This window comes from Rhinolophus sinicus, chromosome 10 (genome assembly GCF_057876585.1).
Source record: "Rhinolophus sinicus isolate RSI-liver-muscle chromosome 10, RSI-T2T, whole genome shotgun sequence".
Lineage (NCBI taxonomy): Eukaryota > Metazoa > Chordata > Mammalia > Chiroptera > Rhinolophidae > Rhinolophus > Rhinolophus sinicus.
Window position 1 is genome coordinate 19,130,365 of NC_142510.1, and position 27,003 is coordinate 19,157,367.

At 68.8% G+C, this 27,003-nt stretch overlaps 13 pseudogenes; all 13 read left to right on the plus strand.

Moving 5' to 3' along the window:
- The first annotated feature begins 1,378 nt into the window (after nt 1-1,378).
- Nucleotides 1,379-1,498, plus strand: LOC148756961 (5S ribosomal RNA; annotated as a pseudogene).
- Nucleotides 1,499-3,818: 2,320 nt separating this feature from the next.
- LOC148756962 (5S ribosomal RNA) lies at nt 3,819-3,938 on the plus strand (annotated as a pseudogene).
- A 1,427-nt stretch (nt 3,939-5,365) lies between these two features.
- On the plus strand, nt 5,366-5,485 carry LOC148756963 (5S ribosomal RNA; annotated as a pseudogene).
- Nucleotides 5,486-7,535: 2,050 nt separating this feature from the next.
- On the plus strand, nt 7,536-7,655 carry LOC148756964 (5S ribosomal RNA; annotated as a pseudogene).
- A 2,320-nt stretch (nt 7,656-9,975) lies between these two features.
- On the plus strand, nt 9,976-10,095 carry LOC148756965 (5S ribosomal RNA; annotated as a pseudogene).
- Nucleotides 10,096-11,528: 1,433 nt separating this feature from the next.
- LOC148756966 (5S ribosomal RNA) lies at nt 11,529-11,648 on the plus strand (annotated as a pseudogene).
- Nucleotides 11,649-13,698: 2,050 nt separating this feature from the next.
- On the plus strand, nt 13,699-13,818 carry LOC148756967 (5S ribosomal RNA; annotated as a pseudogene).
- A 2,320-nt stretch (nt 13,819-16,138) lies between these two features.
- On the plus strand, nt 16,139-16,258 carry LOC148756968 (5S ribosomal RNA; annotated as a pseudogene).
- A 1,433-nt stretch (nt 16,259-17,691) lies between these two features.
- On the plus strand, nt 17,692-17,811 carry LOC148756969 (5S ribosomal RNA; annotated as a pseudogene).
- A 2,050-nt stretch (nt 17,812-19,861) lies between these two features.
- LOC148756970 (5S ribosomal RNA) lies at nt 19,862-19,981 on the plus strand (annotated as a pseudogene).
- Nucleotides 19,982-22,301: 2,320 nt separating this feature from the next.
- On the plus strand, nt 22,302-22,421 carry LOC148756971 (5S ribosomal RNA; annotated as a pseudogene).
- A 1,430-nt stretch (nt 22,422-23,851) lies between these two features.
- Nucleotides 23,852-23,971, plus strand: LOC148756972 (5S ribosomal RNA; annotated as a pseudogene).
- A 2,049-nt stretch (nt 23,972-26,020) lies between these two features.
- Nucleotides 26,021-26,140, plus strand: LOC148756973 (5S ribosomal RNA; annotated as a pseudogene).
- The last annotated feature ends 863 nt before the right edge of the window (nt 26,141-27,003 follow it).

Consider the following 27,003-nt stretch of genomic DNA (forward strand, 5'->3'; position numbering starts at 1 on the left):
GTCTGTCCCAGTCCGTGTGCCCGCTTGTGCGTCCCTCCCCCCTCCCCCACCCCATGTCTCTCTGGCTCTGTGACGTGCCTGTTGGGCTCTGGCTCTGGCTCAGGAGCTCTCTCCCCGCGTGCCAGCCCCCTCTTCCTCTGTCTCTGTCCATGTCTCTCTGTATGTCTAGGTACATACAGGTACATATAGGTGTATATTTCGATCTCGCTCCCTCTTTCTCCTCCTCCCGTTCTCTCTGTCGGTCCCTGTCCTGCGGGGACTCTAGTCCCTCTGCCCGCACAAGAACGCAGGATATGGCGAGGCCAAGAGGGAACACCAACAGAGCCACGGATAGGGGGCTCATAGCACTATGTCTCACGGGCGGCTGGCTCGGAGACACGGCAAGCCGGAGCCGCCCGATCCCCAACCTGTCGGCCGCTTCTCTGCCAACCCACCGACACACCGCCCGTCGACCCGCCAAGCGGGCCCACTGCAATCCGCGCCCCTCTGCAATTTGCAGTCCACCATCCGCGCTTCCTAGCTTGGCCACCGCAGCTCCTCCGGTGGCCAGTGGCCAATTGGCAACAGCTGATGGCCAAGCGGTCACAGCTGATGACCATGCAGCCCCCAAGCAGCACCCCTCCACGCGAGGCCCAGAGCCTGGAGAGTGCTCTCTGCGAGTCTGTCCCCACAGTCCCCGTCTGTCTCTCTCCGCCTCTCTCTTGCTCCGTCTCTGGCCTTCTCTCATCCTCTCTCTCACCTCCCTGGGTCAGGAGAGGTGACGTGTAGCCAGTGAAGGGACCGGACATCGGGCGGGGCTCCGGTCGCTGACGAGGGTTCCAGGGCCCAGACTGAAGGCTTGTGACGAAGGGTGGCTGCAGACTGGAGATGCTGCACCCTGGTGGCGCGGGTGGCTCTCCCTGGCTTTGGGCCTGTGGATGGGTCCGGTCAGGGCCAGGGCCTGGGTTGCACGTCCCTAGGGCCGGAGGGGACTGAGAGGACCCTGCGACCCCCTCGGTGGCCCTGAGAGGTGGGGACAGCACAGCAGCAAGGGGGGTGTGCGGTTGTGTGGCTGGGGGGAGATTTGAGGGGTTGGGGTAGGGGGACGGGGTAAAAGCCCTTCGGGGCCTGGGGAGGCCCAGGATGCCAGGGCGCCCAGACATATGTCACAGTCAGGGAAGTGACAGAGGCCCGTGGAGCCACTGGGGGGCGCGAAGGTGCCTCGCTGCGGGCCAGGAGTAGCCCGTCGCCCACACCAGCGGCGTCCGGAGGAGGCGGGGAGCGGGCGGGAGCCGCTCAGGCAGACGTGCTCGCCACCCTAGCGGCCCAGCAGCACGGCGCGCGCGGTCAGAGGCAGGCCGGGAGCAGGCTCTTGGGGCGCGGGGAGCCGGGTCCCAGCGTCTAGGGCCATACCACCCTGAACGCGCCCGATCTCCTCTGATCTCGGGAGCTAAGCAGGGCGGGGCCTGGTTAGTACTTGGATGGGAGACCGCCTGGGAATAGCTGCAGGCTTTTGCTCGCCTCTCCTTTTGCGCCGCCGCCCCGGCGTGGCTCCCTCCGAACCCCTGCCGCACCTTGCCCCTCTGCAGCCGCCCAGGCAGCCGAAGGTCCCCCTGGCCAGAGGAGGGTCAGTCGCCCAGCACTACAAGCTCGCATCCCCGGCCGCACACCAGGCCTGTCGGCCAGGGCTCCCCCCCACTCCCTCTTCTTAGTGCTCTTCGCCAAGGCAGGCCCTCAGCCTGCAGCAGTCAGCCGCCTCTCGGTCGCCGCCACCGCCATCGCAGGGCTCCCTCTCGCTCCCCGACCCTGCCGCCGCCGCAACCCCCAACGCCCAAGCCCAGGGCTGCCTGCCGGCGCAGGCCTCCACCAGGCTCTCTCCATCCCAGGACGTGCCGGTGCTTTGCACCTCTCCCCGAGCCCAGGGCACGCCCATCCCTGCGCCTGCCCTCGGGTCCCGACACACACGATCGGCGTGACCTCGGGCAAACGGGACGCCCACACGCCCCGCCCCACCGGAGTCTTCTGTCTCCGCTGGCAGGCACCTCGCCCCACACCCCCGCGCGCCCCTCCCGTCTCCCACAAGAGCCAGGAGCCCTCCCTTCCCGCCGGCCACGGTGTCCCTGAAACACAGGGCACAAAGAGCCGGGACAAACCAGGGGACGGCGGGAGCAGCACCCCAACACACCACGCGACATCGACTCCAGGGGAGACCACCACAAGGGCAGAGCAGGCACGCAGGCACACAACCCTCACAACCAGGGTGCCTGGGGGTGCCACTCTCCTCCCGCGGGCGGGTGCCTGGGCGGGGCTCAGAGACCACAGGCCCTCCGGAGACCCTGGCGGGCCTCCCCGGAGGCTTCAATGGTGACTGCCAACGCCAGGGCAATGCCTCCTTAGAGGAGCCCAGCCCCGGGCACGACCACACTCCGGTGGATGAGCCGCCACTTCAACACAGCCTCAGTGCGTCTGTAACACTCCGTGTGCCCGCCTGTGCGTCCCTCCCACCCTCCCCCACCCCATATCTGTCAGGCTCTGAGAGGTGCCTGTTGGGCCCTGGCTCTGGCTCAGGAGCTCTCTCCCCGCGTGCCAGCCCCCTCTTTCTCTGTCTCTGTCCATGTCTCTCTGTATGTCTAGATACATACATGTACATATACGTGTATATTTCCATCTCGCTCCCTCTTACTCCTCCTCCCGTTCTGTCTGTCTGTCCCTGTCCTGCGGGGACTCTAGCCCCTCTGCCCGCACAAGAATGCAGGATTTGGCGAGGCCAAGAGGGAACACCAACAGACCACGGATAGGGGGCTCATAGCACCATGTCTCACGGGCGGCTGGCTTGGAGACTCGGCAAGCCGGAGCCGCCCGATCCCCAGCCTGCCGGCCGATTCTCTGCCAACCAACAGACCCGCCAACTTACCGACCCACCAAGCCGGCCAACTGCAGTCCGCGCCCCTCTGCAATTTGCAGTCCACAATCCGCGCTTCCTAGCTTGGCCACCGCAGCTCTGCCGGTGGCCAATGGCCAACTGGCAACAGCTGATGGCCAAGCGGTCACGGCTGATATCCATGCAGCCCCCACGCAGCACCCCTCCACGCGAGGCCCAGAGCCTGGAAAGTGCTCTCTGCGAGTCTGTCCCCACAGTCCCCGTCGGTCTCTCTCCGCCTCTCTCTTGCTCTGTCTCTGGCCTTCTCTCATCCTCTCTCTCACCTCCCTGGGTCAGGAGAGGTGACGTGTAGCCAGTGAAGTGAACAGTGATCGGGCGGGACGCCGGTCGCTGACGAGGGGCGAGAACCCAGAAAGAAGGCTGTGTGAGGAAGGGTGGCGGCGGACTGGAGGTGCTGCCCCCTGGTGGCGGGTGGCTCTCCCTGGCTTTGGGCCAGTGGGTGGGGCCGGCCAGGGCCAGGGCCTGGGTTGCACGTCCCTAGGGTGGAGGGGACTGAGAGGACCCTGCGACCCCCTCGGTGGCCCTGAGAGGTGGGGACAGCACAGCAGCAAGGGGGGTGTGCGGTTGTGGGGCTGGGGGGAGATGAGAGGGGTTGGGGTAGGGGGGCGGGGTAAAAGCCCTTCGGGGCCTGGGGAGGCCCAGGATGCCAGGGCGCCCAGACATATGTCACAGTCAGGGAAGTGACGGAGGCCCGTTAGAGCCACTGGGGGGCGCGAAGGGGCCTCGCTGCGGGCCAGGAGTAGCCCGTCGCCCACACCAGCGGCGTCCGGAGGAGGCGGGGAGCTGGCGGGAGGCGCTCGGGCAGACGTGCTCGCCACCCGAGCGGCCCAGCAGCATGGCGTGCGCTCAGAAGCAGGTCGGGAGCAGGCTCTTGGAGTGCCGGGAGCCGGGTCCCAGCGCCTAAGGCCACACCACCCTGCACGCGCCAGATCTCGTCTGATCTCGGGAGCTAAGCAGGGAGGGGCCTGGTTAGTACTTGGATGGGAGACCGCCTGGGAATAGCTGCAGGCTTTTGCTCGCCTCTCCTTTTGCATCGCCGCCCCGGCGTGGCTCCCTGCGAACCCCTGCCGCCCCTTGCCTCTCTGCAGCCGCCCAGCCAGCCGAAGGTCCCCCTGACCAGCAGAGGGTTAGCCGCCAGGCACTACAAGCTGGCAGCCCCGGCCGCACACCAGGCCCGTCGGCCAGGGCTCCCCCGCACACCCTCTTCTCAGTCCTCTTCAGTCCCGGAGGCTGTCATCTCGATCCCTTCGCCGACCTTCGATCGCCGCCACCGCCAACAGCGCTGCCCTCGCCCCCGCCGCCACCGCCAAATCCGCCGCCATCACCGCGCTCCCCACACCCCCCTCCAGCGCTGCCCTCACCCCTGCCCCCGCCCTCGCCACCGCCATCGCTGTACTGCTTCAATCTCCCGCCTCTGCTCTCCCCTCCTCCGCCGCCAGCACCGCCCTCTTCCCCGCTACCGCCGCCGCCGGCGCCAACCCTCCCCGCGCCCAGCGCCCGCCGACACAGCCCCCAACGCTGCCGCCGCCTCCATCGCCGACCTCGCAACCCTCCCGCGCCGCTGCCGCCGACGCCGCCAACGCTGCTCGCGATCAGCCCCCGCTTCTCCCGCCGCCGCCGCGATCACCGCGCTCCCCACCCCCTCCGCCAGCGCTGCCCTCGCCCCCTCCCCCGCCCCCGCCGCCGCCATCGCCGTACTCCCTCAAACTCCCTCCTCTGCTCTCCCCACCTCGGCCGCCAGCACCGCGCTCCCCATCCCCGCCGCCAGTGCTGCCCTGTTCCCCACCCCCGCCCCCGCCGCCGCCATTGCCGCACTCCCTCAATCTCCCTCCTCTGCTCTCCCCGCCTCCAGCACCGCCATCTCCCCCGCCTCCGCCCCAGCCCCCGCCGCCGCCGCCGCCACCATCGCCATACTCCCTCAATCTCCCGCCTCTGCTCTCCCGGCCTCCTCCGCCCCCGCCGCCGCCGCCGCCGCCGCCGCCGCCGCCGCCGCCGCCCCCCCCTCCGCAGCCGCCCAAGCCGCCTCCGCGGGGTCCTCCCACAACTCCCAAGCCCAGGGTTGCCTGCTGGTGCAGGCCTCCCCCAGCCTTGGGGGTGCGGTTGTTGGTAAACCTGGTGGCGGTAGGGGGGCGGGGTGTATGGCGGTCTGGGTCCGGGGAGTCCCAGGATGCCAGAGTTCCACGAATTCTGGCACCATCAGGGAAGTGGCAGTGTCCCATGGAGCCTCGGGTGGCGCGAAGGGGCCTCGCTGCCGGCCAGGAGTAGCCCGCCGCCCACGCCTGGGGCATTCGGAAGAGGCGGGGAGCCGGACTGGGAGGGGGACGCGGTGCTGGCAGAGCCGGCCAGCATGTCGATGCTCACCACCGGAGCCGCGCATCTGCATGGCGCGCGCTCACGAGGCAGGCCGGGAGCAGGCTCTTGGGGCGCGGGGAGCCGAGTCCCATCGTCTATGGCCGTACCACCCTGAACGCGCCCGATCTCCTCTGATCTCGGGAGCTAAGCAGGGAGGGGCCTGGTTAGTGCTTGGATGGGAGACCGCCTGGGAATACCTGTAGGCTTTTGCTCGCCTCTCCTTTTGCGCCGCCGCCCCTGCGTGGCTCCCTCCGAACCCCTGCCGCCCCTTGCCCCTCTGCAGCCGCCCATCCAGCCGAAGGTCCCCCTGGCCAGAGGCCGGTCAGCCACCCGGCGCTACAAGCTGGCAGCCCCGGCCGCACACCAGGCCCGTCGGCCAGGGCTCACCCCCACACCCTCTTCTTAGTCCTCTTCGCCGAGACAGGCAGTCAGCCAGCAGCAGTTAGCCGAGCCTGTGTCTCCGCCGGCAGGCACCTCTCCCCACACCCCCGCGCGCCCCCTCCCATCGCCCACAAGAGCCAGGAACCCTCCCTTCCCGCAGTGGCCCCAACACACAGGGTACAAAGAGCCGGGACAAAGCAGGGGACTGAGGGAGCAGCACCCCAACACACCGCACGCCCTCGGACTCCAGGAGAGACCACCACAAGGGGAAGTGCAGGCACGCAGGCACACAACACTCTCAACCAGGGTGCCTGTGGGCTGCCACTCTCCTCCCGCGGGGCGGGGGGTTCCTGGGCGGGGCTCGGAGCCCACTGGCCCTCCCGCCCGGCCCGGGGGCTTCAAGGGTGACTTTCAATGCCCGGGCACTGCCTCCTTAGTGGAGCCCAGCCACGGGCATGACCACACTTCGGTTGAGAAGCTGCCACTTCAAAGCAGCGTCAGTGCGTCTGTCCCAGTCCGTGTGCCCGCTTGTGCGTCCCTCCCCCCTCCCCCACCCCATGTCTCTCTGGCTCTGTGACGTGCCTGTTGGGCTCTGGCTCTGGCTCAGGAGCTCTCTCCCCGCGTGCCAGCCCCCTCTTTCTCTGTCTCTGTCCATGTCTTTCTGTATGTCTAGGTACATACAGGTACATATAGGTGTATATTTCGATCTCGCTCCCTCTTTCTCCTCCTCCCGTTCTCTCTGTCGGTCCCTGTCCTGCGGGGACTCTAGTCCCTCTGCCCGCACAAGAACGCAGGATATGGCGAGGCCAAGAGGGAACACCAACAGAGCCACGGATAGGGGGCTCATAGCACTATGTCTCACGGGCGGCTGGCTCGGAGACACGGCAAGCCGGAGCCGCCCGATCCCCAACCTGTCGGCCGCTTCTCTGCCAACCCACCGACACACCGCCCGTCGACCCGCCAAGCGGGCCCACTGCAATCCGCGCCCCTCTGCAATTTGCAGTCCACCATCCGCGCTTCCTAGCTTGGCCACCGCAGCTCCTCCGGTGGCCAGTGGCCAATTGGCAACAGCTGATGGCCAAGCGGTCACAGCTGATGACCATGCAGCCCCCAAGCAGCACCCCTCCACGCGAGGCCCAGAGCCTGGAGAGTGCTCTCTGCGAGTCTGTCCCCACAGTCCCCGTCTGTCTCTCTCCGCCTCTCTCTTGCTCCGTCTCTGGCCTTCTCTCATCCTCTCTCTCACCTCCCTGGGTCAGGAGAGGTGACGTGTAGCCAGTGAAGGGACCGGACATCGGGCGGGGCTCCGGTCGCTGACGAGGGTTCCAGGGCCCAGACTGAAGGCTTGTGACGAAGGGTGGCTGCAGACTGGAGATGCTGCACCCTGGTGGCGCGGGTGGCTCTCCCTGGCTTTGGGCCTGTGGATGGGTCCGGTCAGGGCCAGGGCCTGGGTTGCACGTCCCTAGGGCCGGAGGGGACTGAGAGGACCCTGCGACCCCCTCGGTGGCCCTGAGAGGTGGGGACAGCACAGCAGCAAGGGGGGTGTGCGGTTGTGTGGCTGGGGGGAGATTTGAGGGGTTGGGGTAGGGGGACGGGGTAAAAGCCCTTCGGGGCCTGGGGAGGCCCAGGATGCCAGGGCGCCCAGACATATGTCACAGTCAGGGAAGTGACAGAGGCCCGTGGAGCCACTGGGGGGCGCGAAGGTGCCTCGCTGCGGGCCAGGAGTAGCCCGTCGCCCACACCAGCGGCGTCCGGAGGAGGCGGGGAGCGGGCGGGAGCCGCTCAGGCAGACGTGCTCGCCACCCTAGCGGCCCAGCAGCACGGCGCGCGCGGTCAGAGGCAGGCCGGGAGCAGGCTCTTGGGGCGCGGGGAGCCGGGTCCCAGCGTCTAGGGCCATACCACCCTGAACGCGCCCGATCTCCTCTGATCTCGGGAGCTAAGCAGGGCGGGGCCTGGTTAGTACTTGGATGGGAGACCGCCTGGGAATAGCTGCAGGCTTTTGCTCGCCTCTCCTTTTGCGCCGCCGCCCCGGCGTGGCTCCCTCCGAACCCCTGCCGCACCTTGCCCCTCTGCAGCCGCCCAGGCAGCCGAAGGTCCCCCTGGCCAGAGGAGGGTCAGTCGCCCAGCACTACAAGCTCGCATCCCCGGCCGCACACCAGGCCTGTCGGCCAGGGCTCCCCCCCACTCCCTCTTCTTAGTGCTCTTCGCCAAGGCAGGCCCTCAGCCTGCAGCAGTCAGCCGCCTCTCGGTCGCCGCCACCGCCATCGCAGGGCTCCCTCTCGCTCCCCGACCCTGCCGCCGCCGCAACCCCCAACGCCCAAGCCCAGGGCTGCCTGCCGGCGCAGGCCTCCACCAGGCTCTCTCCATCCCAGGACGTGCCGGTGCTTTGCACCTCTCCCCGAGCCCAGGGCACGCCCATCCCTGCGCCTGCCCTCGGGTCCCGACACACACGATCGGCGTGACCTCGGGCAAACGGGACGCCCACACGCCCCGCCCCACCGGAGTCTTCTGTCTCCGCTGGCAGGCACCTCGCCCCACACCCCCGCGCGCCCCTCCCGTCTCCCACAAGAGCCAGGAGCCCTCCCTTCCCGCCGGCCACGGTGTCCCTGAAACACAGGGCACAAAGAGCCGGGACAAACCAGGGGACGGCGGGAGCAGCACCCCAACACACCACGCGACATCGACTCCAGGGGAGACCACCACAAGGGCAGAGCAGGCACGCAGGCACACAACCCTCACAACCAGGGTGCCTGGGGGTGCCACTCTCCTCCCGCGGGCGGGTGCCTGGGCGGGGCTCAGAGACCACAGGCCCTCCGGAGACCCTGGCGGGCCGCCCCGGAGGCTTCAATGGTGACTGCCAACGCCAGGGCAATGCCTCCTTAGAGGAGCCCAGCCCCGGGCACGACCACACTCCGGTGGAGGAGCCGCCACTTCAACACAGCCTCAGTGCGTCTGTAACACTCCGTGTGCCCGCCTGTGCGTCCCTCCCACCCTCCCCCACCCCATATCTGTCAGGCTCTGAGAGGTGCCTGTTGGGCCCTGGCTCTGGCTCAGGAGCTCTCTCCCCGCGTGCCAGCCCCCTCTTTCTCTGTCTCTGTCCATGTCTCTCTGTATGTCTAGATACATACATGTACATATACGTGTATATTTCCATCTCGCTCCCTCTTACTCCTCCTCCCGTTCTGTCTGTCTGTCCCTGTCCTGCGGGGACTCTAGCCCCTCTGCCCGCACAAGAATGCAGGATTTGGCGAGGCCAAGAGGGAACACCAACAGACCACGGATAGGGGGCTCATAGCACCATGTCTCACGGGCGGCTGGCTTGGAGACTCGGCAAGCCGGAGCCGCCCGATCCCCAGCCTGCCGGCCGATTCTCTGCCAACCAACAGACCCGCCAACTTACCGACCCACCAAGCCGGCCAACTGCAGTCCGCGCCCCTCTGCAATTTGCAGTCCACAATCCGCGCTTCCTAGCTTGGCCACCGCAGCTCTGCCGGTGGCCAATGGCCAACTGGCAACAGCTGATGGCCAAGCGGTCACGGCTGATATCCATGCAGCCCCCACGCAGCACCCCTCCACGCGAGGCCCAGAGCCTGGAAAGTGCTCTCTGCGAGTCTGTCCCCACAGTCCCCGTCGGTCTCTCTCCGCCTCTCTCTTGCTCTGTCTCTGGCCTTCTCTCATCCTCTCTCTCACCTCCCTGGGTCAGGAGAGGTGACGTGTAGCCAGTGAAGTGAACAGTGATCGGGCGGGACGCCGGTCGCTGACGAGGGGCGAGAACCCAGAAAGAAGGCTGTGTGAGGAAGGGTGGCGGCGGACTGGAGGTGCTGCCCCCTGGTGGCGGGTGGCTCTCCCTGGCTTTGGGCCAGTGGGTGGGGCCGGCCAGGGCCAGGGCCTGGGTTGCACGTCCCTAGGGTGGAGGGGACTGAGAGGACCCTGCGACCCCCTCGGTGGCCCTGAGAGGTGGGGACAGCACAGCAGCAAGGGGGGTGTGCGGTTGTGGGGCTGGGGGGAGATGAGAGGGGTTGGGGTAGGGGGGCGGGGTAAAAGCCCTTCGGGGCCTGGGGAGGCCCAGGATGCCAGGGCGCCCAGACATATGTCACAGTCAGGGAAGTGACGGAGGCCCGTTAGAGCCACTGGGGGGCGCGAAGGGGCCTCGCTGCGGGCCAGGAGTAGCCCGTCGCCCACACCAGCGGCGTCCGGAGGAGGCGGGGAGCTGGCGGGAGGCGCTCGGGCAGACGTGCTCGCCACCCGAGCGGCCCAGCAGCATGGCGTGCGCTCAGAAGCAGGTCGGGAGCAGGCTCTTGGAGTGCCGGGAGCCGGGTCCCAGCGCCTAAGGCCACACCACCCTGCACGCGCCAGATCTCGTCTGATCTCGGGAGCTAAGCAGGGAGGGGCCTGGTTAGTACTTGGATGGGAGACCGCCTGGGAATAGCTGCAGGCTTTTGCTCGCCTCTCCTTTTGCATCGCCGCCCCGGCGTGGCTCCCTGCGAACCCCTGCCGCCCCTTGCCTCTCTGCAGCCGCCCAGCCAGCCGAAGGTCCCCCTGACCAGCAGAGGGTTAGCCGCCAGGCACTACAAGCTGGCAGCCCCGGCCGCACACCAGGCCCGTCGGCCAGGGCTCCCCCGCACACCCTCTTCTCAGTCCTCTTCAGTCCCGGAGGCTGTCATCTCGATCCCTTCGCCGACCTTCGATCGCCGCCACCGCCAACAGCGCTGCCCTCGCCCCCGCCGCCACCGCCAAATCCGCCGCCATCACCGCGCTCCCCACACCCCCCTCCAGCGCTGCCCTCACCCCTGCCCCCGCCCTCGCCACCGCCATCGCTGTACTGCTTCAATCTCCCGCCTCTGCTCTCCCCTCCTCCGCCGCCAGCACCGCCCTCTTCCCCGCTACCGCCGCCGCCGGCGCCGGCGCCAACCCTCCCCGCGCCCAGCGCCCGCCGACACAGCCCCCAACGCTGCCGCCGCCTCCATCGCCGACCTCGCAACCCTCCCGCGCCGCTGCCGCCGACGCCGCCAACGCTGCTCGCGATCAGCCCCCGCTTCTCCCGCCGCCGCCGCGATCACCGCGCTCCCCACCCCCTCCGCCAGCGCTGCCCTCGCCCCCTCCCCCGCCCCCGCCGCCGCCATCGCCGTACTCCCTCAAACTCCCTCCTCTGCTCTCCCCACCTCGGCCGCCAGCACCGCGCTCCCCATCCCCGCCGCCAGTGCTGCCCTGTTCCCCACCCCCGCCCCCGCCGCCGCCATTGCCGCACTCCCTCAATCTCCCTCCTCTGCTCTCCCCGCCTCCAGCACCGCCATCTCCCCCGCCTCCGCCCCAGCCCCCGCCGCCGCCGCCGCCACCATCGCCATACTCCCTCAATCTCCCGCCTCTGCTCTCCCGGCCTCCTCCGCCCCCGCCGCCGCCGCCGCCGCCGCCGCCGCCGCCGCCGCCGCCCCCCCCTCCGCAGCCGCCCAAGCCGCCTCCGCGGGGTCCTCCCACAACTCCCAAGCCCAGGGTTGCCTGCTGGTGCAGGCCTCCCCCAGCCTTGGGGGTGCGGTTGTTGGTAAACCTGGTGGCGGTAGGGGGGCGGGGTGTATGGCGGTCTGGGTCCGGGGAGTCCCAGGATGCCAGAGTTCCACGAATTCTGGCACCATCAGGGAAGTGGCAGTGTCCCATGGAGCCTCGGGTGGCGCGAAGGGGCCTCGCTGCCGGCCAGGAGTAGCCCGCCGCCCACGCCTGGGGCATTCGGAAGAGGCGGGGAGCCGGACTGGGAGGGGGACGCGGTGCTGGCAGAGCCGGCCAGCATGTCGATGCTCACCACCGGAGCCGCGCATCTGCATGGCGCGCGCTCACGAGGCAGGCCGGGAGCAGGCTCTTGGGGCGCGGGGAGCCGAGTCCCATCGTCTATGGCCGTACCACCCTGAACGCGCCCGATCTCCTCTGATCTCGGGAGCTAAGCAGGGAGGGGCCTGGTTAGTGCTTGGATGGGAGACCGCCTGGGAATACCTGTAGGCTTTTGCTCGCCTCTCCTTTTGCGCCGCCGCCCCTGCGTGGCTCCCTCCGAACCCCTGCCGCCCCTTGCCCCTCTGCAGCCGCCCATCCAGCCGAAGGTCCCCCTGGCCAGAGGCCGGTCAGCCACCCGGCGCTACAAGCTGGCAGCCCCGGCCGCACACCAGGCCCGTCGGCCAGGGCTCACCCCCACACCCTCTTCTTAGTCCTCTTCGCCGAGACAGGCAGTCAGCCAGCAGCAGTTAGCCGAGCCTGTGTCTCCGCCGGCAGGCACCTCTCCCCACACCCCCGCGCGCCCCCTCCCATCGCCCACAAGAGCCAGGAACCCTCCCTTCCCGCAGTGGCCCCAACACACAGGGTACAAAGAGCCGGGACAAAGCAGGGGACTGAGGGAGCAGCACCCCAACACACCGCACGCCCTCGGACTCCAGGAGAGACCACCACAAGGGGAAGTGCAGGCACGCAGGCACACAACACTCTCAACCAGGGTGCCTGTGGGCTGCCACTCTCCTCCCGCGGGGCGGGGGGTTCCTGGGCGGGGCTCGGAGCCCACTGGCCCTCCCGCCCGGCCCGGGGGCTTCAAGGGTGACTTTCAATGCCCGGGCACTGCCTCCTTAGTGGAGCCCAGCCACGGGCATGACCACACTTCGGTTGAGAAGCTGCCACTTCAAAGCAGCGTCAGTGCGTCTGTCCCAGTCCGTGTGCCCGCTTGTGCGTCCCTCCCCCCTCCCCCACCCCATGTCTCTCTGGCTCTGTGACGTGCCTGTTGGGCTCTGGCTCTGGCTCAGGAGCTCTCTCCCCGCGTGCCAGCCCCCTCTTTCTCTGTCTCTGTCCATGTCTCTCTGTATGTCTAGGTACATACAGGTACATATAGGTGTATATTTCGATCTCGCTCCCTCTTTCTCCTCCTCCCGTTCTCTCTGTCGGTCCCTGTCCTGCGGGGACTCTAGTCCCTCTGCCCGCACAAGAACGCAGGATATGGCGAGGCCAAGAGGGAACACCAACAGAGCCACGGATAGGGGGCTCATAGCACTATGTCTCACGGGCGGCTGGCTCGGAGACACGGCAAGCCGGAGCCGCCCGATCCCCAACCTGTCGGCCGCTTCTCTGCCAACCCACCGACACACCGCCCGTCGACCCGCCAAGCGGGCCCACTGCAATCCGCGCCCCTCTGCAATTTGCAGTCCACCATCCGCGCTTCCTAGCTTGGCCACCGCAGCTCCTCCGGTGGCCAGTGGCCAATTGGCAACAGCTGATGGCCAAGCGGTCACAGCTGATGACCATGCAGCCCCCAAGCAGCACCCCTCCACGCGAGGCCCAGAGCCTGGAGAGTGCTCTCTGCGAGTCTGTCCCCACAGTCCCCGTCTGTCTCTCTCCGCCTCTCTCTTGCTCCGTCTCTGGCCTTCTCTCATCCTCTCTCTCACCTCCCTGGGTCAGGAGAGGTGACGTGTAGCCAGTGAAGGGACCGGACATCGGGCGGGGCTCCGGTCGCTGACGAGGGTTCCAGGGCCCAGACTGAAGGCTTGTGACGAAGGGTGGCTGCAGACTGGAGATGCTGCACCCTGGTGGCGCGGGTGGCTCTCCCTGGCTTTGGGCCTGTGGATGGGTCCGGTCAGGGCCAGGGCCTGGGTTGCACGTCCCTAGGGCCGGAGGGGACTGAGAGGACCCTGCGACCCCCTCGGTGGCCCTGAGAGGTGGGGACAGCACAGCAGCAAGGGGGGTGTGCGGTTGTGTGGCTGGGGGGAGATTTGAGGGGTTGGGGTAGGGGGACGGGGTAAAAGCCCTTCGGGGCCTGGGGAGGCCCAGGATGCCAGGGCGCCCAGACATATGTCACAGTCAGGGAAGTGACAGAGGCCCGTGGAGCCACTGGGGGGCGCGAAGGTGCCTCGCTGCGGGCCAGGAGTAGCCCGTCGCCCACACCAGCGGCGTCCGGAGGAGGCGGGGAGCGGGCGGGAGCCGCTCAGGCAGACGTGCTCGCCACCCTAGCGGCCCAGCAGCACGGCGCGCGCGGTCAGAGGCAGGCCGGGAGCAGGCTCTTGGGGCGCGGGGAGCCGGGTCCCAGCGTCTAGGGCCATACCACCCTGAACGCGCCCGATCTCCTCTGATCTCGGGAGCTAAGCAGGGCGGGGCCTGGTTAGTACTTGGATGGGAGACCGCCTGGGAATAGCTGCAGGCTTTTGCTCGCCTCTCCTTTTGCGCCGCCGCCCCGGCGTGGCTCCCTCCGAACCCCTGCCGCACCTTGCCCCTCTGCAGCCGCCCAGGCAGCCGAAGGTCCCCCTGGCCAGAGGAGGGTCAGTCGCCCAGCACTACAAGCTCGCATCCCCGGCCGCACACCAGGCCTGTCGGCCAGGGCTCCCCCCCACTCCCTCTTCTTAGTGCTCTTCGCCAAGGCAGGCCCTCAGCCTGCAGCAGTCAGCCGCCTCTCGGTCGCCGCCACCGCCATCGCAGGGCTCCCTCTCGCTCCCCGACCCTGCCGCCGCCGCAACCCCCAACGCCCAAGCCCAGGGCTGCCTGCCGGCGCAGGCCTCCACCAGGCTCTCTCCATCCCAGGACGTGCCGGTGCTTTGCACCTCTCCCCGAGCCCAGGGCACGCCCATCCCTGCGCCTGCCCTCGGGTCCCGACACACACGATCGGCGTGACCTCGGGCAAACGGGACGCCCACACGCCCCGCCCCACCGGAGTCTTCTGTCTCCGCTGGCAGGCACCTCGCCCCACACCCCCGCGCGCCCCTCCCGTCTCCCACAAGAGCCAGGAGCCCTCCCTTCCCGCCGGCCACGGTGTCCCTGAAACACAGGGCACAAAGAGCCGGGACAAACCAGGGGACGGCGGGAGCAGCACCCCAACACACCACGCGACATCGACTCCAGGGGAGACCACCACAAGGGCAGAGCAGGCACGCAGGCACACAACCCTCACAACCAGGGTGCCTGGGGGTGCCACTCTCCTCCCGCGGGCGGGTGCCTGGGCGGGGCTCAGAGACCACAGGCCCTCCGGAGACCCTGGCGGGCCGCCCCGGAGGCTTCAATGGTGACTGCCAACGCCAGGGCAATGCCTCCTTAGAGGAGCCCAGCCCCGGGCACGACCACACTCCGGTGGAGGAGCCGCCACTTCAACACAGCCTCAGTGCGTCTGTAACACTCCGTGTGCCCGCCTGTGCGTCCCTCCCACCCTCCCCCACCCCATATCTGTCAGGCTCTGAGAGGTGCCTGTTGGGCCCTGGCTCTGGCTCAGGAGCTCTCTCCCCGCGTGCCAGCCCCCTCTTTCTCTGTCTCTGTCCATGTCTCTCTGTATGTCTAGATACATACATGTACATATACGTGTATATTTCCATCTCGCTCCCTCTTACTCCTCCTCCCGTTCTGTCTGTCTGTCCCTGTCCTGCGGGGACTCTAGCCCCTCTGCCCGCACAAGAATGCAGGATTTGGCGAGGCCAAGAGGGAACACCAACAGACCACGGATAGGGGGCTCATAGCACCATGTCTCACGGGCGGCTGGCTTGGAGACTCGGCAAGCCGGAGCCGCCCGATCCCCAGCCTGCCGGCCGATTCTCTGCCAACCAACAGACCCGCCAACTTACCGACCCACCAAGCCGGCCAACTGCAGTCCGCGCCCCTCTGCAATTTGCAGTCCACAATCCGCGCTTCCTAGCTTGGCCACCGCAGCTCTGCCGGTGGCCAATGGCCAACTGGCAACAGCTGATGGCCAAGCGGTCACGGCTGATATCCATGCAGCCCCCACGCAGCACCCCTCCACGCGAGGCCCAGAGCCTGGAAAGTGCTCTCTGCGAGTCTGTCCCCACAGTCCCCGTCGGTCTCTCTCCGCCTCTCTCTTGCTCTGTCTCTGGCCTTCTCTCATCCTCTCTCTCACCTCCCTGGGTCAGGAGAGGTGACGTGTAGCCAGTGAAGTGAACAGTGATCGGGCGGGACGCCGGTCGCTGACGAGGGGCGAGAACCCAGAAAGAAGGCTGTGTGAGGAAGGGTGGCGGCGGACTGGAGGTGCTGCCCCCTGGTGGCGGGTGGCTCTCCCTGGCTTTGGGCCAGTGGGTGGGGCCGGCCAGGGCCAGGGCCTGGGTTGCACGTCCCTAGGGTGGAGGGGACTGAGAGGACCCTGCGACCCCCTCGGTGGCCCTGAGAGGTGGGGACAGCACAGCAGCAAGGGGGGTGTGCGGTTGTGGGGCTGGGGGGAGATGAGAGGGGTTGGGGTAGGGGGGCGGGGTAAAAGCCCTTCGGGGCCTGGGGAGGCCCAGGATGCCAGGGCGCCCAGACATATGTCACAGTCAGGGAAGTGACGGAGGCCCGTTAGAGCCACTGGGGGGCGCGAAGGGGCCTCGCTGCGGGCCAGGAGTAGCCCGTCGCCCACACCAGCGGCGTCCGGAGGAGGCGGGGAGCTGGCGGGAGGCGCTCGGGCAGACGTGCTCGCCACCCGAGCGGCCCAGCAGCATGGCGTGCGCTCAGAAGCAGGTCGGGAGCAGGCTCTTGGAGTGCCGGGAGCCGGGTCCCAGCGCCTAAGGCCACACCACCCTGCACGCGCCAGATCTCGTCTGATCTCGGGAGCTAAGCAGGGAGGGGCCTGGTTAGTACTTGGATGGGAGACCGCCTGGGAATAGCTGCAGGCTTTTGCTCGCCTCTCCTTTTGCATCGCCGCCCCGGCGTGGCTCCCTGCGAACCCCTGCCGCCCCTTGCCTCTCTGCAGCCGCCCAGCCAGCCGAAGGTCCCCCTGACCAGCAGAGGGTTAGCCGCCAGGCACTACAAGCTGGCAGCCCCGGCCGCACACCAGGCCCGTCGGCCAGGGCTCCCCCGCACACCCTCTTCTCAGTCCTCTTCAGTCCCGGAGGCTGTCATCTCGATCCCTTCGCCGACCTTCGATCGCCGCCACCGCCAACAGCGCTGCCCTCGCCCCCGCCGCCACCGCCAAATCCGCCGCCATCACCGCGCTCCCCACACCCCCCTCCAGCGCTGCCCTCACCCCTGCCCCCGCCCTCGCCACCGCCATCGCTGTACTGCTTCAATCTCCCGCCTCTGCTCTCCCCTCCTCCGCCGCCAGCACCGCCCTCTTCCCCGCTACCGCCGCCGCCGGCGCCGGCGCCAACCCTCCCCGCGCCCAGCGCCCGCCGACACAGCCCCCAACGCTGCCGCCGCCTCCATCGCCGACCTCGCAACCCTCCCGCGCCGCTGCCGCCGACGCCGCCAACGCTGCTCGCGATCAGCCCCCGCTTCTCCCGCCGCCGCCGCGATCACCGCGCTCCCCACCCCCTCCGCCAGCGCTGCCCTCGCCCCCTCCCCCGCCCCCGCCGCCGCCATCGCCGTACTCCCTCAAACTCCCTCCTCTGCTCTCCCCACCTCGGCCGCCAGCACCGCGCTCCCCATCCCCGCCGCCAGTGCTGCCCTGTTCCCCACCCCCGCCCCCGCCGCCGCCATTGCCGCACTCCCTCAATCTCCCTCCTCTGCTCTCCCCGCCTCCAGCACCGCCATCTCCCCCGCCTCCGCCCCAGCCCCCGCCGCCGCCGCCGCCACCATCGCCATACTCCCTCAATCTCCCGCCTCTGCTCTCCCGGCCTCCTCCGCCCCCGCCGCCGCCGCCGCCGCCGCCGCCGCCGCCGCCGCCGCCCCCCCCTCCGCAGCCGCCCAAGCCGCCTCCGCGGGGTCCTCCCACAACTCCCAAGCCCAGGGTTGCCTGCTGGTGCAGGCCTCCCCCAGCCTTGGGGGTGCGGTTGTTGGTAAACCTGGTGGCGGTAGGGGGGCGGGGTGTATGGCGGTCTGGGTCCGGGGAGTCCCAGGATGCCAGAGTTCCACGAATTCTGGCACCATCAGGGAAGTGGCAGTGTCCCATGGAGCCTCGGGTGGCGCGAAGGGGCCTCGCTGCCGGCCAGGAGTAGCCCGCCGCCCACGCCTGGGGCATTCGGAAGAGGCGGGGAGCCGGACTGGGAGGGGGACGCGGTGCTGGCAGAGCCGGCCAGCAGGTCGATGCTCACCACCGGAGCCGCGCATCTGCATGGCGCGCGCTCACGAGGCAGGCCGGGAGCAGGCTCTTGGGGCGCGGGGAGCCGAGTCCCATCGTCTATGGCCGTACCACCCTGAACGCGCCCGATCTCCTCTGATCTCGGGAGCTAAGCAGGGAGGGGCCTGGTTAGTGCTTGGATGGGAGACCGCCTGGGAATACCTGTAGGCTTTTGCTCGCCTCTCCTTTTGCGCCGCCGCCCCTGCGTGGCTCCCTCCGAACCCCTGCCGCCCCTTGCCCCTCTGCAGCCGCCCATCCAGCCGAAGGTCCCCCTGGCCAGAGGCCGGTCAGCCACCCGGCGCTACAAGCTGGCAGCCCCGGCCGCACACCAGGCCCGTCGGCCAGGGCTCACCCCCACACCCTCTTCTTAGTCCTCTTCGCCGAGGCAGGCAGTCAGCCAGCAGCAGTTAGCCGAGCCTGTGTCTCCGCCGGCAGGCACCTCTCCCCACACCCCCGCGCGCCCCCTCCCATCGCCCACAAGAGCCAGGAACCCTCCCTTCCCGCAGTGGCCCCAACACACAGGGTACAAAGAGCCGGGACAAAGCAGGGGACTGAGGGAGCAGCACCCCAACACACCGCACGCCCTCGGACTCCAGGAGAGACCACCACAAGGGGAAGTGCAGGCACGCAGGCACACAACACTCTCAACCAGGGTGCCTGTGGGCTGCCACTCTCCTCCCGCGGGGCGGGGGGTTCCTGGGCGGGGCTCGGAGCCCACTGGCCCTCCCGCCCGGCCCGGGGGCTTCAAGGGTGACTTTCAATGCCCGGGCACTGCCTCCTTAGTGGAGCCCAGCCACGGGCATGACCACACTTCGGTTGAGAAGCTGCCACTTCAAAGCAGCGTCAGTGCGTCTGTCCCAGTCCGTGTGCCCGCTTGTGCGTCCCTCCCCCCTCCCCCACCCCATGTCTCTCTGGCTCTGTGACGTGCCTGTTGGGCTCTGGCTCTGGCTCAGGAGCTCTCTCCCCGCGTGCCAGCCCCCTCTTTCTCTGTCTCTGTCCATGTCTCTCTGTATGTCTAGGTACATACAGGTACATATAGGTGTATATTTCGATCTCGCTCCCTCTTTCTCCTCCTCCCGTTCTCTCTGTCGGTCCCTGTCCTGCGGGGACTCTAGTCCCTCTGCCCGCACAAGAACGCAGGATATGGCGAGGCCAAGAGGGAACACCAACAGAGCCACGGATAGGGGGCTCATAGCACTATGTCTCACGGGCGGCTGGCTCGGAGACACGGCAAGCCGGAGCCGCCCGATCCCCAACCTGTCGGCCGCTTCTCTGCCAACCCACCGACACACCGCCCGTCGACCCGCCAAGCGGGCCCACTGCAATCCGCGCCCCTCTGCAATTTGCAGTCCACCATCCGCGCTTCCTAGCTTGGCCACCGCAGCTCCTCCGGTGGCCAGTGGCCAATTGGCAACAGCTGATGGCCAAGCGGTCACAGCTGATGACCATGCAGCCCCCAAGCAGCACCCCTCCACGCGAGGCCCAGAGCCTGGAGAGTGCTCTCTGCGAGTCTGTCCCCACAGTCCCCGTCTGTCTCTCTCCGCCTCTCTCTTGCTCCGTCTCTGGCCTTCTCTCATCCTCTCTCTCACCTCCCTGGGTCAGGAGAGGTGACGTGTAGCCAGTGAAGGGACCGGACATCGGGCGGGGCTCCGGTCGCTGACGAGGGTTCCAGGGCCCAGACTGAAGGCTTGTGACGAAGGGTGGCTGCAGACTGGAGATGCTGCACCCTGGTGGCGCGGGTGGCTCTCCCTGGCTTTGGGCCTGTGGATGGGTCCGGTCAGGGCCAGGGCCTGGGTTGCACGTCCCTAGGGCCGGAGGGGACTGAGAGGACCCTGCGACCCCCTCGGTGGCCCTGAGAGGTGGGGACAGCACAGCAGCAAGGGGGGTGTGCGGTTGTGTGGCTGGGGGGAGATTTGAGGGGTTGGGGTAGGGGGACGGGGTAAAAGCCCTTCGGGGCCTGGGGAGGCCCAGGATGCCAGGGCGCCCAGACATATGTCACAGTCAGGGAAGTGACAGAGGCCCGTGGAGCCACTGGGGGGCGCGAAGGTGCCTCGCTGCGGGCCAGGAGTAGCCCGTCGCCCACACCAGCGGCGTCCGGAGGAGGCGGGGAGCGGGCGGGAGCCGCTCAGGCAGACGTGCTCGCCACCCTAGCGGCCCAGCAGCACGGCGCGCGCGGTCAGAGGCAGGCCGGGAGCAGGCTCTTGGGGCGCGGGGAGCCGGGTCCCAGCGTCTAGGGCCATACCACCCTGAACGCGCCCGATCTCCTCTGATCTCGGGAGCTAAGCAGGGCGGGGCCTGGTTAGTACTTGGATGGGAGACCGCCTGGGAATAGCTGCAGGCTTTTGCTCGCCTCTCCTTTTGCGCCGCCGCCCCGGCGTGGCTCCCTCCGAACCCCTGCCGCACCTTGCCCCTCTGCAGCCGCCCAGGCAGCCGAAGGTCCCCCTGGCCAGAGGAGGGTCAGTCGCCCAGCACTACAAGCTCGCATCCCCGGCCGCACACCAGGCCTGTCGGCCAGGGCTCCCCCCCACTCCCTCTTCTTAGTGCTCTTCGCCAAGGCAGGCCCTCAGCCTGCAGCAGTCAGCCGCCTCTCGGTCGCCGCCACCGCCATCGCAGGGCTCCCTCTCGCTCCCCGACCCTGCCGCCGCCGCAACCCCCAACGCCCAAGCCCAGGGCTGCCTGCCGGCGCAGGCCTCCACCAGGCTCTCTCCATCCCAGGACGTGCCGGTGCTTTGCACCTCTCCCCGAGCCCAGGGCACGCCCATCCCTGCGCCTGCCCTCGGGTCCCGACACACACGATCGGCGTGACCTCGGGCAAACGGGACGCCCACACGCCCCGCCCCACCGGAGTCTTCTGTCTCCGCTGGCAGGCACCTCGCCCCACACCCCCGCGCGCCCCTCCCGTCTCCCACAAGAGCCAGGAGCCCTCCCTTCCCGCCGGCCACGGTGTCCCTGAAACACAGGGCACAAAGAGCCGGGACAAACCAGGGGACGGCGGGAGCAGCACCCCAACACACCACGCGACATCGACTCCAGGGGAGACCACCACAAGGGCAGAGCAGGCACGCAGGCACACAACCCTCACAACCAGGGTGCCTGGGGGTGCCACTCTCCTCCCGCGGGCGGGTGCCTGGGCGGGGCTCAGAGACCACAGGCCCTCCGGAGACCCTGGCGGGCCGCCCCGGAGGCTTCAATGGTGACTGCCAACGCCAGGGCAATGCCTCCTTAGAGGAGCCCAGCCCCGGGCACGACCACACTCCGGTGGAGGAGCCGCCACTTCAACACAGCCTCAGTGCGTCTGTAACACTCCGTGTGCCCGCCTGTGCGTCCCTCCCACCCTCCCCCACCCCATATCTGTCAGGCTCTGAGAGGTGCCTGTTGGGCCCTGGCTCTGGCTCAGGAGCTCTCTCCCCGCGTGCCAGCCCCCTCTTTCTCTGTCTCTGTCCATGTCTCTCTGTATGTCTAGATACATACATGTACATATACGTGTATATTTCCATCTCGCTCCCTCTTACTCCTCCTCCCGTTCTGTCTGTCTGTCCCTGTCCTGCGGGGACTCTAGCCCCTCTGCCCGCACAAGAATGCAGGATTTGGCGAGGCCAAGAGGGAACACCAACAGACCACGGATAGGGGGCTCATAGCACCATGTCTCACGGGCGGCTGGCTTGGAGACTCGGCAAGCCGGAGCCGCCCGATCCCCAGCCTGCCGGCCGATTCTCTGCCAACCAACAGACCCGCCAACCTACCGACCCACCAAGCCGGCCAACTGCAGTCCGCGCCCCTCTGCAATTTGCAGTCCACAATCCGCGCTTCCTAGCTTGGCCACCGCAGCTCTGCCGGTGGCCAATGGCCAACTGGCAACAGCTGATGGCCAAGCGGTCACGGCTGATATCCATGCAGCCCCCACGCAGCACCCCTCCACGCGAGGCCCAGAGCCTGGAAAGTGCTCTCTGCGAGTCTGTCCCCACAGTCCCCGTCGGTCTCTCTCCGCCTCTCTCTTGCTCTGTCTCTGGCCTTCTCTCATCCTCTCTCTCACCTCCCTGGGTCAGGAGAGGTGACGTGTAGCCAGTGAAGTGAACAGTGATCGGGCGGGACGCCGGTCGCTGACGAGGGGCGAGAACCCAGAAAGAAGGCTGTGTGAGGAAGGGTGGCGGCGGACTGGAGGTGCTGCCCCCTGGTGGCGGGTGGCTCTCCCTGGCTTTGGGCCAGTGGGTGGGGCCGGCCAGGGCCAGGGCCTGGGTTGCACGTCCCTAGGGTGGAGGGGACTGAGAGGACCCTGCGACCCCCTCGGTGGCCCTGAGAGGTGGGGACAGCACAGCAGCAAGGGGGGTGTGCGGTTGTGGGGCTGGGGGGAGATGAGAGGGGTTGGGGTAGGGGGGCGGGGTAAAAGCCCTTCGGGGCCTGGGGAGGCCCAGGATGCCAGGGCGCCCAGACATATGTCACAGTCAGGGAAGTGACGGAGGCCCGTTAGAGCCACTGGGGGGCGCGAAGGGGCCTCGCTGCGGGCCAGGAGTAGCCCGTCGCCCACACCAGCGGCGTCCGGAGGAGGCGGGGAGCTGGCGGGAGGCGCTCGGGCAGACGTGCTCGCCACCCGAGCGGCCCAGCAGCATGGCGTGCGCTCAGAAGCAGGTCGGGAGCAGGCTCTTGGAGTGCCGGGAGCCGGGTCCCAGCGCCTAAGGCCACACCACCCTGCACGCGCCAGATCTCGTCTGATCTCGGGAGCTAAGCAGGGAGGGGCCTGGTTAGTACTTGGATGGGAGACCGCCTGGGAATAGCTGCAGGCTTTTGCTCGCCTCTCCTTTTGCATCGCCGCCCCGGCGTGGCTCCCTGCGAACCCCTGCCGCCCCTTGCCTCTCTGCAGCCGCCCAGCCAGCCGAAGGTCCCCCTGACCAGCAGAGGGTTAGCCGCCAGGCACTACAAGCTGGCAGCCCCGGCCGCACACCAGGCCCGTCGGCCAGGGCTCCCCCGCACACCCTCTTCTCAGTCCTCTTCAGTCCCGGAGGCTGTCATCTCGATCCCTTCGCCGACCTTCGATCGCCGCCACCGCCAACAGCGCTGCCCTCGCCCCCGCCGCCACCGCCAAATCCGCCGCCATCACCGCGCTCCCCACACCCCCCTCCAGCGCTGCCCTCACCCCTGCCCCCGCCCTCGCCACCGCCATCGCTGTACTGCTTCAATCTCCCGCCTCTGCTCTCCCCTCCTCCGCCGCCAGCACCGCCCTCTTCCCCGCTACCGCCGCCGCCGGGGCCGGCGCCAACCCTCCCCGCGCCCAGCGCCCGCCGACACAGCCCCCAACGCTGCCGCCGCCTCCATCGCCGACCTCGCAACCCTCCCGCGCCGCTGCCGCCGACGCCGCCAACGCTGCTCGCGATCAGCCCCCGCTTCTCCCGCCGCCGCCGCGATCACCGCGCTCCCCACCCCCTCCGCCAGCGCTGCCCTCGCCCCCTCCCCCGCCCCCGCCGCCGCCATCGCCGTACTCCCTCAAACTCCCTCCTCTGCTCTCCCCACCTCGGCCGCCAGCACCGCGCTCCCCATCCCCGCCGCCAGTGCTGCCCTGTTCCCCACCCCCGCCCCCGCCGCCGCCATTGCCGCACTCCCTCAATCTCCCTCCTCTGCTCTCCCCGCCTCCAGCACCGCCATCTCCCCCGCCTCCGCCCCAGCCCCCGCCGCCGCCGCCGCCACCATCGCCATACTCCCTCAATCTCCCGCCTCTGCTCTCCCGGCCTCCTCCGCCCCCGCCGCCGCCGCCGCCGCCGCCGCCGCCGCCGCCGCCCCCCCCTCCGCAGCCGCCCAAGCCGCCTCCGCGGGGTCCTCCCACAACTCCCAAGCCCAGGGTTGCCTGCTGGTGCAGGCCTCCCCCAGCCTTGGGGGTGCGGTTGTTGGTAAACCTGGTGGCGGTAGGGGGGCGGGGTGTATGGCGGTCTGGGTCCGGGGAGTCCCAGGATGCCAGAGTTCCACGAATTCTGGCACCATCAGGGAAGTGGCAGTGTCCCATGGAGCCTCGGGTGGCGCGAAGGGGCCTCGCTGCCGGCCAGGAGTAGCCCGCCGCCCACGCCTGGGGCATTCGGAAGAGGCGGGGAGCCGGACTGGGAGGGGGACGCGGTGCTGGCAGAGCCGGCCAGCAGGTCGATGCTCACCACCGGAGCCGCGCATCTGCATGGCGCGCGCTCACGAGGCAGGCCGGGAGCAGGCTCTTGGGGCGCGGGGAGCCGAGTCCCATCGTCTATGGCCGTACCACCCTGAACGCGCCCGATCTCCTCTGATCTCGGGAGCTAAGCAGGGAGGGGCCTGGTTAGTGCTTGGATGGGAGACCGCCTGGGAATACCTGTAGGCTTTTGCTCGCCTCTCCTTTTGCGCCGCCGCCCCTGCGTGGCTCCCTCCGAACCCCTGCCGCCCCTTGCCCCTCTGCAGCCGCCCATCCAGCCGAAGGTCCCCCTGGCCAGAGGCCGGTCAGCCACCCGGCGCTACAAGCTGGCAGCCCCGGCCGCACACCAGGCCCGTCGGCCAGGGCTCACCCCCACACCCTCTTCTTAGTCCTCTTCGCCGAGGCAGGCAGTCAGCCAGCAGCAGTTAGCCGAGCCTGTGTCTCCGCCGGCAGGCACCTCTCCCCACACCCCCGCGCGCCCCCTCCCATCGCCCACAAGAGCCAGGAACCCTCCCTTCCCGCAGTGGCCCCAACACACAGGGTACAAAGAGCCGGGACAAAGCAGGGGACTGAGGGAGCAGCACCCCAACACACCGCACGCCCTCGGACTCCAGGAGAGACCCCCACAAGGGGAAGTGCAGGCACGCAGGCACACAACACTCTCAACCAGGGTGCCTGTGGGCTGCCACTCTCCTCCCGCGGGGCGGGGGGGTTCCTGGGCGGGGCTCGGAGCCCACTGGCCCTCCCGCCCGGCCCGGGGGCTTCAAGGGTGACTTTCAATGCCCGGGCACTGCCTCCTTAGTGGAGCCCAGCCACGGGCATGACCACACTTCGGTTGAGAAGCTGCCACTTCAAAGCAGCGTCAGTGCGTCTGTCCCAGTCCGTGTGCCCGCTTGTGCGTCCCTCCCCCCTCCCCCACCCCATGTCTCTCTGGCTCTGTGACGTGCCTGTTGGGCTCTGGCTCTGGCTCAGGAGCTCTCTCCCCGCGTGCCAGCCCCCTCTTTCTCTGTCTCTGTCCATGTCTCTCTGTATGTCTAGGTACATACAGGTACATATAGGTGTATATTTCGATCTCGCTCCCTCTTTCTCCTCCTCCCGTTCTCTCTGTCGGTCCCTGTCCTGCGGGGACTCTAGTCCCTCTGTCCGCACAAGAACGCAGGATATGGCGAGGCCAAGAGGGAACACCAACAGAGCCACGGATAGGGGGCTCATAGCACTATGTCTCACGGGCGGCTGGCTCGGAGCCACGGCAAGCCGGAGCCGCCCGATCCCCAACCTGTCGGCCGCTTCTCTGCCAACCCACCGACACACCGCCCGTCGACCCGCCAAGCGGGCCCACTGCAATCCGCGCCCCTCTGCAATTTGCAGTCCACCATCCGCGCTTCCCAGCTTGGCCACCGCAGCTCCTCCGGTGGCCAGTGGCCAACTGGCAACAGCTGATGGCCAAGCGGTCACAGCTGATGACCATGCAGCCCCCAAGCAGCACCCCTCCACGCGAGGCCCAGAGCCTGGAGAGTGCTCTCTGCGAGTCTGTCCCCACAGTCCCCGTCTGTCTCTCTCCGCCTCTCTCTTGCTCCGTCTCTGGCCTTCTCTCATCCTCTCTCTCACCTCCCTGGGTCAGGAGAGGTGACGTGTAGCCAGTGAAGGGACCGGACATCGGGCGGGGCTCCGGTCGCTGACGAGGGTTCCAGGGCCCAGACTGAAGGCTTGTGACGAAGGGTGGCTGCAGACTGGAGATGCTGCACCCTGGTGGCGCGGGTGGCTCTCCCTGGCTTTGGGCCTGTGGATGGGTCCGGTCAGGGCCAGGGCCTGGGTTGCACGTCCCTAGGGCCGGAGGGGACTGAGAGGACCCTGCGACCCCCTCGGTGGCCCTGAGAGGTGGGGACAGCACAGCAGCAAGGGGGGTGTGCGGTTGTGTGGCTGGGGGGAGATTTGAGGGGTTGGGGTAGGGGGACGGGGTAAAAGCCCTTCGGGGCCTGGGGAGGCCCAGGATGCCAGGGCGCCCAGACATATGTCACAGTCAGGGAAGTGACAGAGGCCCGTGGAGCCACTGGGGGGCGCGAAGGTGCCTCGCTGCGGGCCAGGAGTAGCCCGTCGCCCACACCAGCGGCGTCCGGAGGAGGCGGGGAGCGGGCGGGAGCCGCTCAGGCAGACGTGCTCGCCACCCTAGCGGCCCAGCAGCACGGCGCGCGGTCAGAGGCAGGCCGGGAGCAGGCTCTTGGGGCGCGGGGAGCCGGGTCCCAGCGTCTAGGGCCATACCACCCTGAACGCGCCCGATCTCCTCTGATCTCGGGAGCTAAGCAGGGCGGGGCCTGGTTAGTACTTGGATGGGAGACCGCCTGGGAATAGCTGCAGGCTTTTGCTCGCCTCTCCTTTTGCGCCGCCGCCCCGGCGTGGCTCCCTCCGAACCCCTGCCGCACCTTGCCCCTCTGCAGCCGCCCAGGCAGCCGAAGGTCCCCCTGGCCAGAGGAGGGTCAGTCGCCCAGCACTACAAGCTCGCATCCCCGGCCGCACACCAGGCCTGTCGGCCAGGGCTCCCCCCCACTCCCTCTTCTTAGTGCTCTTCGCCAAGGCAGGCCCTCAGCCTGCAGCAGTCAGCCGCCTCTCGGTCGCCGCCACCGCCATCGCAGGGCTCCCTCTCGCTCCCCGACCCTGCCGCCGCCGCAACCCCCAACGCCCAAGCTCAGGGCTGCCTGCCGGCGCAGGCCTCCACCAGGCTCTCTCCATCCCAGGACGTGCCGGTGCTTTGCACCTCTCCCCGAGCCCAGGGCACGCCCATCCCTGCGCCTGCCCTCGGGTCCCGACACACACGATCGGCGTGACCTCGGGCAAACGGGACGCCCACACGCCCCGCCCCACCGGAGTCTTCTGTCTCCGCTGGCAGGCACCTCGCCCCACACCCCCGCGCGCCCCTCCCGTCTCCCACAAGAGCCAGGAGCCCTCCCTTCCCGCCGGCCACGGTGTCCCTGAAACACAGGGCACAAAGAGCCGGGACAAACCAGGGGACGGCGGGAGCAGCACCCCAACACACCACGCGACATCGACTCCAGGGGAGACCACCACAAGGGCAGAGCAGGCACGCAGGCACACAACCCTCACAACCAGGGTGCCTGGGGGTGCCACTCTCCTCCCGCGGGCGGGTGCCTGGGCGGGGCTCAGAGACCACAGGCCCTCCGGAGACCCTGGCGGGCCGCCCCGGAGGCTTCAATGGTGACTGCCAACGCCAGG